Source organism: Pteropus alecto, unplaced genomic scaffold (assembly GCF_000325575.1).
Source record: "Pteropus alecto unplaced genomic scaffold, ASM32557v1 scaffold86, whole genome shotgun sequence".
Taxonomy (NCBI): domain Eukaryota; kingdom Metazoa; phylum Chordata; class Mammalia; order Chiroptera; family Pteropodidae; genus Pteropus; species Pteropus alecto.
In genome coordinates, this window is record NW_006442109.1 from 7697851 (window position 1) to 7707488 (window position 9638).

The window sequence follows — 9638 nt, forward strand, 5'->3', positions numbered from 1 at the left end:
TGTTTTATCATTTTCATTTTATAGGTGATGAAATGTTTGTTAGTGGCAAGTCACCCAGCTGATAAGAGGCCAGGCTGCGGTTTTAACTCAGGTATCTCTGAGCTCAGAGCCCATGTGTTTACTATACTTCCTACCCTCATATCCCCACAAGCAACTTCGGGAGCCACCAGTCATTTGCACAGCCTGTTTTGAAGCTCTGCAAAGACCAAGGAAGCTGCTGTCTCCATTTCCCTTGCAATAATCCTCCACGTGGTGCTTAATTGTTGGCCTTCACCGAGGGGGAAATTCTTAAGAAGCCTTACGCTCAGCACTCGCACCTACATTTTTCTCACTAATGCTCAGAGAGAAAAAATGCTCACAAAAGCATTTGTTACCCATATATCAACTAAGACATCTACCCTCATCATATCTTTCCCCATATCCCAAACCAACATCACTTGGCCTCTGCCCTCAGCTGAAAATTGCTTGAGAGATGTTTATTTCTGGGACATGCTTGAGGATGAGCAGTCACAGCTGGGACAATATGGGGACTACCTCCGCCAGCAGCACAGGAGGTCAGTCCTCTATGCAGAAATAAGTGGAGACAAGCAGATTCTCCAAGCAAGCACCTACTGTTTGCTGACCCCACATAGCAGGCATTTGATCACAAAAAACAAGGCCAGTCTCTCAAGTCTGTGGCAGAAGGGGTGGTAGAGGGAGGTAGCCATCCTATTAAAATTCTAGACACTGGGATTAGCAAGGCAAACTGGAGGCAGAGATTAGATAGTGGGTTTCGTCACTGGTCATATTGTCACGAATGTTTTTATGGTTTGTCTTGGGCTGGGCTCCCCATCCCTCCTGCTCGACTTCCAAAGTCAGTTATGCAACTTGTGATTCTCAAAAATTTCTGCATGTCCTTCCAGGCTGAGGCCATCAGCCCAGGAGGCTAGGACTGGCTCTCAGCTAAACGGAGAAACAGGACACGCTCATTTTCAACACCCTCTAATTGCCTTTCTGAGGGTCTGCTGTCTCCTCTGAGACCCTCCAACTGCATGAGGGCTTGTGTGCCTAGCTCACAGTATCTGAAAAATCATACCTCTTTCTCTTCTTCATTAAAGCTCCTACTCTGCGGAGAGATCTTGGAGAAGAAAGTGATGTGGTAAAAAGTTCATGCCATGGGTGAATGGCTGGTATTACCTAAAAGGTTAATCTACTCCCCAAGGGGAGTTTTCTTTTTCAAAGAGTGTACCTTGAGCCAGAAACTAAAACGGCAAAATTTCTGGCACTCACAGACATCCCAGGTACTTGGACAGATGGGAGAAAGTCTGGAGGCAGTATAATTAGGGTGTTGGAAGGCAGCATCAGTGTTCCACCCACATCCTCTGGGTTCAAATCCTGACTCAGACACTTTCCAGCTAGGAAACTTGGGGCTAGTTTCTTCACCTGTCTGAACCACCTGCCTATGCTGGGTTCCCCTGGAAGCAGATCCTGATACAATGATTTAAATGCAAGTATTTTGATTGGGAGCAGGCATGATCCCAGGAGACACTATCAAAGGAATGGGGAAGTGAGAGAAGGAAGAGAAGGGAGCAGCAGTGAGCAGGTGGCCATTGTGGGGAACTGGGGCTCGATTCCACTGAGCTCCCTTAGGAGACGTAAATCATACCTCAGAGTTGTCCCTCAGAAGGGATGTCTTAGTCTGTCCCTGCTGCTATAACAAAAATACCACAGACTGGGTGGTTTATAAACAACAGAAACATATTTCTCACAGTTCCGTTATCTGGAAAGTCCAAGATCAAGGCACCAGCAGCTTCGATGTCTGATGAAAGCCCACTCTCCAGTCCACAGACGGCTCCTTTTAGCTGTGTCTTCATAAGATGGGAGGGGCAAGGGATCTCTCTGGGGCTACTTTTATAAGGATGCTAATCCCATTTATGAAGGCTCTGCTCTCGTGACTTGATTACCTCCCAAAGGCCTCACCTCCTAATACTATCACCTTAGGGGTTAGGATTCGACATATGAATTTGGCACGGGGACATAAATATCCAGTCCATAGTAAGGGGTGTGGGAGCTGGGGTATTCCTCCCCCAGCTCCCATCAGTCACTGGTTGAGGACTGCCCCCATGAATTCTCCAGTACTCCTAGATTGCTGAGAGGGCTCTAGAGGCCAGAGAATACTTTCCAGCTTGTAGTTGGAAGCAGTAGGATCTGGCATTCACAGGAATCGTGAGTGCCAAGGGAATACATTAAAGTATTGACAGTGACTGAAATGACATCCATTCGATGGGAATAGAAATACTCACTGCAGTCTGAGAGATTAGATGAGAGGGTGTGGGGCACTCAGCACTGTATCTAGTCCATGGTCAGCGATGGTTAGTGATGGTCCATGATGGTTGTTATTTGTGCTCCAAGCATGCTGAGTCCTAGTGACACACGGTTGTTTCAGAGAGAGGTAGGAAACAGAATAAAGAAGGCAGGAGTCAGTCTGTTTTGCAGGACTTCGACAGAGAGGCAGGGCGTGAATCTGACCCAGTGGGCAGGCGGCAGGGTGAGGGGGCGTACAGGGCTCCATGGTGAGCAGAGGAAACAGCACCCACCAAGGCCGGGGCAGGAAAAAGACGACAGCTTAAGCAATGCACGTGAAAACACACGATGTCTTCGGGGGCCCAAGGGAGCGTCTGAGAGATGCTCCATGAGACACTGGCACCTCCTCCACAGAACCTCCCTGAACTGGTCAAAGGGCCACAGGCTTCTGTCTTCCTGACTAGTTTGAAGACATACCTCCTCTCCCTCCCCAATCTCACGAAAAAACCACTGAAGCCTTCTCATTACCTATCAAATTAAGGCCGATTAAAAATCCCCCATAATGTGACTCAAAATTATTTTTCTACCCTTATCTCTTAACCACTCCTACGCCTCCCTCCCCACAAAAACAAACAAACAAATAACAACAACAACAACAACAACAAAAACAGCTAGGATCTACCTCCTTGGAATTTGATCTACTCCTGGAATAAAGAAAAAGACAGAAAATGTAAATGCTTTATCTGGGCCTTTTTATAGCCAAGGAGCATCCTTGTGGGGTTCCGTGCCTGGCATTTGAGACAGGGATGCAATGGCTCAGAGCACGTAGGCTTCCTCTGAAAGTGGAAGAAAGAGCCATGAGGAACCAACATCACTCTGAGAAATAATGGAAAATGCGACCTTTACAATGCACAGGGTCATCTACATGTTTGAGGTTTACTTGAAGGAATGCTTCTCACCCTTAACAAGAATTTGGATCGTGCTGGATGGATTTCCTCTATTCTTACACTTCTGCCACCTCTGACTGCCTGCCACTCCCTGGGATGGCCTGAACTCTTGCTCTCTTGCACAGACCTGTGCACGTTCGCAGCTTCCTCTACTTAGAATGCCCTTCCCCACTTCCCCTCCGAAAAACTGCTACTTCCAAGGCCCAACTCAGATGTTACCTCCTTCCTTGACCCGCCTCTGGCACTTGATCACATTTCTATTATAGCACTTATCGTAGTCCTATTTACCAATCAGCGCTGCAAAGCAATGAAGCCAAGGAGTTAGGAGCTTGGAATACGGGATCAGACAAGACCAGGTTCAAATCCTAGGTCTGCCTTTTACAAGTTCTGAGACCTTGCCTCTCTGAACTTCATTTTTTTCCTCTGTAAAATGCAAATAGTAATGATACTACTTCCTAGGGTTGTCATAAGGATTAAAGGAAATGAAATAAGGAAAGTGTCCAGCACAGTAAGTGATTGGTGAGAGAGCGCTGTTGTTTTGATTATTGTGATACATACTTGCCTCCTCTCCTAGATTAGGAGCTTTATGGGGAGGCATGACCTGCTTCTGGTTTGTCACTCCATCCCAGCATGGCGCTCAGTAATACACTTACTGAATGGCTCAGCATCTTGTCCCTTAAACCTGCCTATGCTCACTGCGGGAATCCCTTTTTCTGCCCCACGTCTTAGTTTAATGTCATGACTCTGCTTCCCGAGACCCCACCATGAGCCCATCCTGACCCTCAGGCATGCCATTCAGACCCCTAACTCTCATGGCTTCTTCTTGTGATGTCAGTCCAGCCACGGCCAGGATGAAAGCTCTGGGCAACCACCTAGGCTGTGCTGATGGCATTTAGTCCATATTAAGTGTTCAGTTGAAGCAGTTATTCTTCATACTGTTGTCACTGTAATGGTTGTTTCTGATGTGGCTCTTCCAGTCTGGTCCAATGTCAAGGGTTTAGCTCATCCAAGCTTCATCAGAAATGGCCTCTCTACTAGGACGCTGACTGCAGCGCTAGACTTTTAAGGGAATTTATATTCTCTCATAGCCTTTGACATACTTTTTCTTCAAAGGGATATTTCCTTATCCATTCTGCGTGTCTGTTTGTGCTGTGGCCATACTCCTTCCCTTTGAATTCTTTATTGAGAATGCTGTACATATTTGTGGTTTAAGAAATGGAGATCAGAAAATAACTCTCTGGATCTGGTGCAGGTTGTATACATGGCTTGATCCTAGTAAAAATCCCAGTCACTGACCATCAGCAACAAGATTGAGATCGGGGCTCAGGCACAGCATTTGGAAGAAGGTAACACCAACCTGGCTTCGACATTTTAGATTAGACTTTCTATTTCAGGTAGACCATGGCTGGGACAAACATAAGCTATAGGTGTAAACGCATTTATTCAGAGCTAATGTCCTTCACTCTGTTGGCAGGGATGAGACCAAGCATGACAAACAGAAACCAAGGGAAGCCCTCTAAGCCCCTTCTGCATGACAAATGTACTCATCCCTCATCATCCACATTACTGGCCTAGAACAGTGGCGCAGGGCACTCACACAGCAGGTAACAAAAGAAATCTTGTAGCCTTCTTCTCGACTTTTTTTTTTTTTTTTTGGTTTTGGAATTTATTATATTATTTTTGGCAGAAGATGTACTTTCCTAGTAACTAAGCTTGCTTAAGTTTATCTAAAAAAAAAAAAAAAAAAGTTTGCATTTCCTGAGCACAAACCAATGGACAAGGCACAGGGAGGAGGCTAGATCTGTGAGTGGGGCTTCTGGGGGCAGAGAGGAGCCAGGAGCCAGGGTGCATGCACTTCAAGGTGGACCCCACTCCCCATTGCTGACATGGAGAGTGGCTGTCTTAGAAGCACCTGGGAACAGAGAAGGAAAGGTAGAAAGAACCAGAGAGTGGGAGAGGAATAGAGGATGGAGAAGGGAAGAATATTGGAGAAGAAAGTGAGGCAGAGATAGGGGATAAGGGGCCCATCTGTCCCATTTGGCCAGGGATTGTTCCAGTTTTGACAACGAAAGTCCAGCAACCCAAGAGACCCCTCAGTCTTGGGCAAACCAGGACAGTTGATCACCCTAGGTCACAGAGGTGAAAATACAGAGAAAGGGTGGAAAGAGAGAAGCACCCTCCAACATGGAAGCAGATCAGGCTGCCCCAAACACATTTCTGGAAGAAGAGTGTGTTAGTTCTAGAAGAACCAGGCTTCTGTCATCAGCACCCAGAAACAGCTGGGCTCCTTTGGAGACAATGGTTTCTCACCTAAGTTTTCCTTCCAGAAAAGCCAGGTACTCCCCAGAGGAAGGTGCTCAGACCCAAGGCTTGAGAGCCAGAGGACTGGCCCATAGGATTCTCTGCGTTCACCATGTTCATACAGACTTGGCCTGAAATACCTGCTTCCCTCATCGGACTGCGATGAGGTGATGAGTTCTGAACCTGTTGTTAGAACACCTGGATTCTGTACTGCCATGTAGGTGCTATGGGATCTTGGGTGAAACCTTTGCTGCTTGGAGCTTAGATTTCCCATTAGCAATTATGGATTTTGTATGTCCAGTACATTTTGTTATCCCCCTTTTTCTGTTTCCTTGAAGGAACTTGTCTCCTATAATATATGGTCTTGGTGAGCTGTCAGTCATAATGCCCTTTTCTTCCCAACTCCTCATGCCTGGGCGTGTGTCCCAGACTGGGCCAATTATAGTACCATATTCTCTAGACTTTGACTGGCTCAGGGGCGGGCAGGAACCAAAACCCTGGACTTTTCTGCTGGATCCAGGAGGGAAGGCTATCTTCTTCCTTTAGAATCTATAAAGGGTAAGCTTGGGACTGCTGGCTACATCTTTCTAGCAGTCAGAGAAACTCTGTCTGACCCAGGAAAGGAGAGCAGAATAAAACAAAGAGAAGACAGAGAGAAAAAAGACAAGAGTCTCATGTGAGGCTCTTGATCCAGCCATACCTGCAGTAACTCACCTTTGCTTTTCTTAGTTATGCGAGCTTGTACATTCCCTTCTGATTTAGTCAGTTTGTGTCGAGTTTCTGTTACTTGCAATTGAAAGAATCCTTACCAATACAATCTCTTTATCTATAAAAATGAATATAATTCCTTTCAAGACTCTTGTGAGTATTAAATAAGATCATAGATGTGAAAGGGATTTCAATATTAGTAAAACATCACCTACAGCCCTCACACATTGCTGGTAAGAATGTAAAATGGGACGGCCACTGTGGAAACAGTCTGGTAGTTCCTCAAATAATTATAGAGTTACCATATGCCCCAGAAATTCCACTCTTAGGTATAGACACAAGAGAATTGAAAACATGTTCACACAAAAACGTGTACACAAATGTCTATAGCAGCATTATTCATAATAGGCAAAAAGTAGGAAGAACCCAACATCCATCACCTGATGAGTGGAGAAACAAAATGTTGTATATCCATATAATGGAATGTTATTTGACAATAAAAATAAACGAAATACTGATAGATGTTACAATAAGATGGACCTTGAAAACAATGTGCTAAGTGAGAAAAGCCAGACACAAAAGGCCACATACTCTATGATTTCATTTACGTGAAATGTCCAGAATAGACAAATCCATAGAGACAGAAAGTTGATTAGTGGTTGCTAGGGGCTGGGGTGAGGGAATAGGGAGTGGCTGCTCATAGTTAGAGTTTCTTTCGGGGTTGATAAAAATGTTCCAAAATTAGTAACGATAGTTGCACAACCTTGTGAATACACTAAAAGTTGCTGAATTGCATGGCAAATTTTAGGGCATGTGAATCACATCTCAATAAAAAATAAATAAGTACTCTATGTACATGTAAAGGATTATAATTATATTACTGCTTAACTCAACCCCCAGCTTCTGTAAAGCCTTCCTCTGAGCTTCTCCAGACTGAATATAGATTGTGCATTTGTCGCGCATAGGCTACTGTCTTCTTTGATTGAAATAGTGTTTAAAAATTACTAAATAATAAATGATTTAAATGAATGATAAATAATAAATAAAGACAAAGCCAATAAATATGAGGTTATGTTTCATCTTCCTAGCTCCATTACTAGTTCCTTGAGCATAGGCACAGTAGGCACTCAAATATTGGTTGAAAGAATAAGTGAGGGCATGCCTCTCCACCCTCTCCACCCTCCCAGTTATTCAAAGACACACATACTGGATTCAGGACCCCCATCCCCTGATGAGGACAATGGGAATTAATCAATGGTAGAATTACTCAAGGACCAGTGGCAGCACACTCACTGCAGAGAGCCCTTACTGCAAGCAGTGTGCAGTCTCAGAGTACTGTCTTCAGCCCACCCGCACAGCAGAGTGCCTGTGGTGTCCGAGACTCCCTTATCTTCTGGGACTTTGCGTTCTTCACAGGTGCTGTAGGCAACTCCCAGGTACCTGGAGTTCGGGAACCACTTGGGAGGGCATGAATTTGCAAAACAGGGAAGTGGTTTGCATTCCATTCGATAGCTGTATCAGGGTGCTCTAGTTTCAAAGCATCCTGACTCAAACCCACTTAAACAATAAAGGGGACTCAATGGTTGCATGATTAAAAAGCCCTCAGGGGAGCAGGCTCAAGGGGTGGCTTGATTTAGGGGCTCAAAGAGACATTCCTGGAACTTGGTTTCTCCATCCTGTCATCCAGCATCTGCCTTATCCCAAGGCCAGATCTCCCTTCCCCACCCAGACCCTTATCAATTTCCAGGTCTACAAGATTCTTTGTCCTAGCCTGGGAGGGGATGTAGGCAAAGGGGAAGTGACAACGTTAATTAGTTAATTCATTCTAGGAGCTCTTTTAGAAGAACAAGAAAGCTTCTCAGAAAACGTTTTTACTTTGTCATGTTGCCCTTTCTTAAACTATGGCTAGGGGATGGCAATACACTGATTCAGCCTAAACCACATGCACTTCCTCCCCACCCCCCTGCCCACTACACACGCACACACACACCAGGGATGGAATCAGCTTCCCCCAAAGTCTGTGGCTGATAAGGAGAGGTGAGCATACCAAAATAAACGAGGGTAGCTACCAAGAAAAGAGTGATGTTCGGGAGGCAGATACAATGCCCACTATTATATTTACACGAACCTGGGCTTTCTCAAAACCCACCTCATCCTCCAGGACCTGGCCTGTCACTTCCGGCAAGCCCTTCCAATCCCTTCCAGACAGCAAACTCCACCCTCTGTGCACCCTCACGCCCCCATGTTCACCCACCCACCCATCCATCCACCCATCTACCCATATACTATGTTCCTAGTGGTGGGAGCTGAACCAAACAGATTTCTACCCTAATGATGTTTTCAGTCTGGACAAGGAGAGAAAAGCTAATCAAATGATTATACCAATTGATGTGCAGTTTCTCTACTAAGTACAATGGAGAAAAATGAGAAGAGAGGAGAGGAAGAGAAGGAGAATTAATGACATGTATCTGGGGATGGGACTGGTAAGGAGAGGGAGAAAGGGGGGAGGAAAGGCTATCCCGAAAAAGTGATGAGGGGCCTCTGCTGTAACTTTCGCCACACTTGCCACCCTCCCCTCTGCCTCAGCTTTCCCCACTGCTGGAAAGGCCAGCCTCCACACCCATGGATTGTGGTCCAGGGCCTGATTTAAAGCTTGTGCAACAACTGTGCGTTGAATTTAATTGTCGGTGGTTAGAAGAGCTGGGAAGGAAGGTGGCTGGGTTCCAAAGCAGAGTTTCACTGTTATGGTAAAAGTGAGCAGAGTCCTCCTGGAGGCTTTGGAAAGCCTCAGGTGAGACAGGTGGGGGGAGTGGATGTGGAGGGGTCTGCATTTCTTCCAGAGTCAGAAGAAGTACTGTGCCTTTACATTCGTCCCAAGCCCCAGGGTGCAGGGAGGCAGGGGGGATGTCTCAGAATAGACTTTTGAGGGACATCCACTCCCTTTGGCTAAGAGAGACCTGAGTCACCACCGCCCGTGTCCCTGGGTCACCTTAGGTACCCCTCTCAGCTCTGTGAAGCTCTTTCCTCTGAGAAGTGGGAATATAAACCACTTTTCCTGAACAGACTCTGAATTGGGTAGCGGTGGTATAGCAGAAGGTGCTACACTGGCGAGGTGGTTCCCAGGAGCGGTTCTCTGGGGTTTTCCCCTACGGCAGAGGTGCGGTAGAGAGATCTGGAGACGGCGTCAAAGTGGCAGCATACTGCCTGCCCAGGTAGCGGCATACTGCCTGCCCAGGTGGCAGAGGGGCCGAGACTGGACCTGGACCGGAGCCAGAGACGAGCGGTGTCCCGCGCCCCTCCCTGCCGCTGGAGCCCTCCCACTTCCTCTGAACCAGCCGGCTGTCAGGGAGCCGCGCGCGCTGCGCGCAGTGCAGGCTCAGGCGCCGCGCCCAGGAGGCT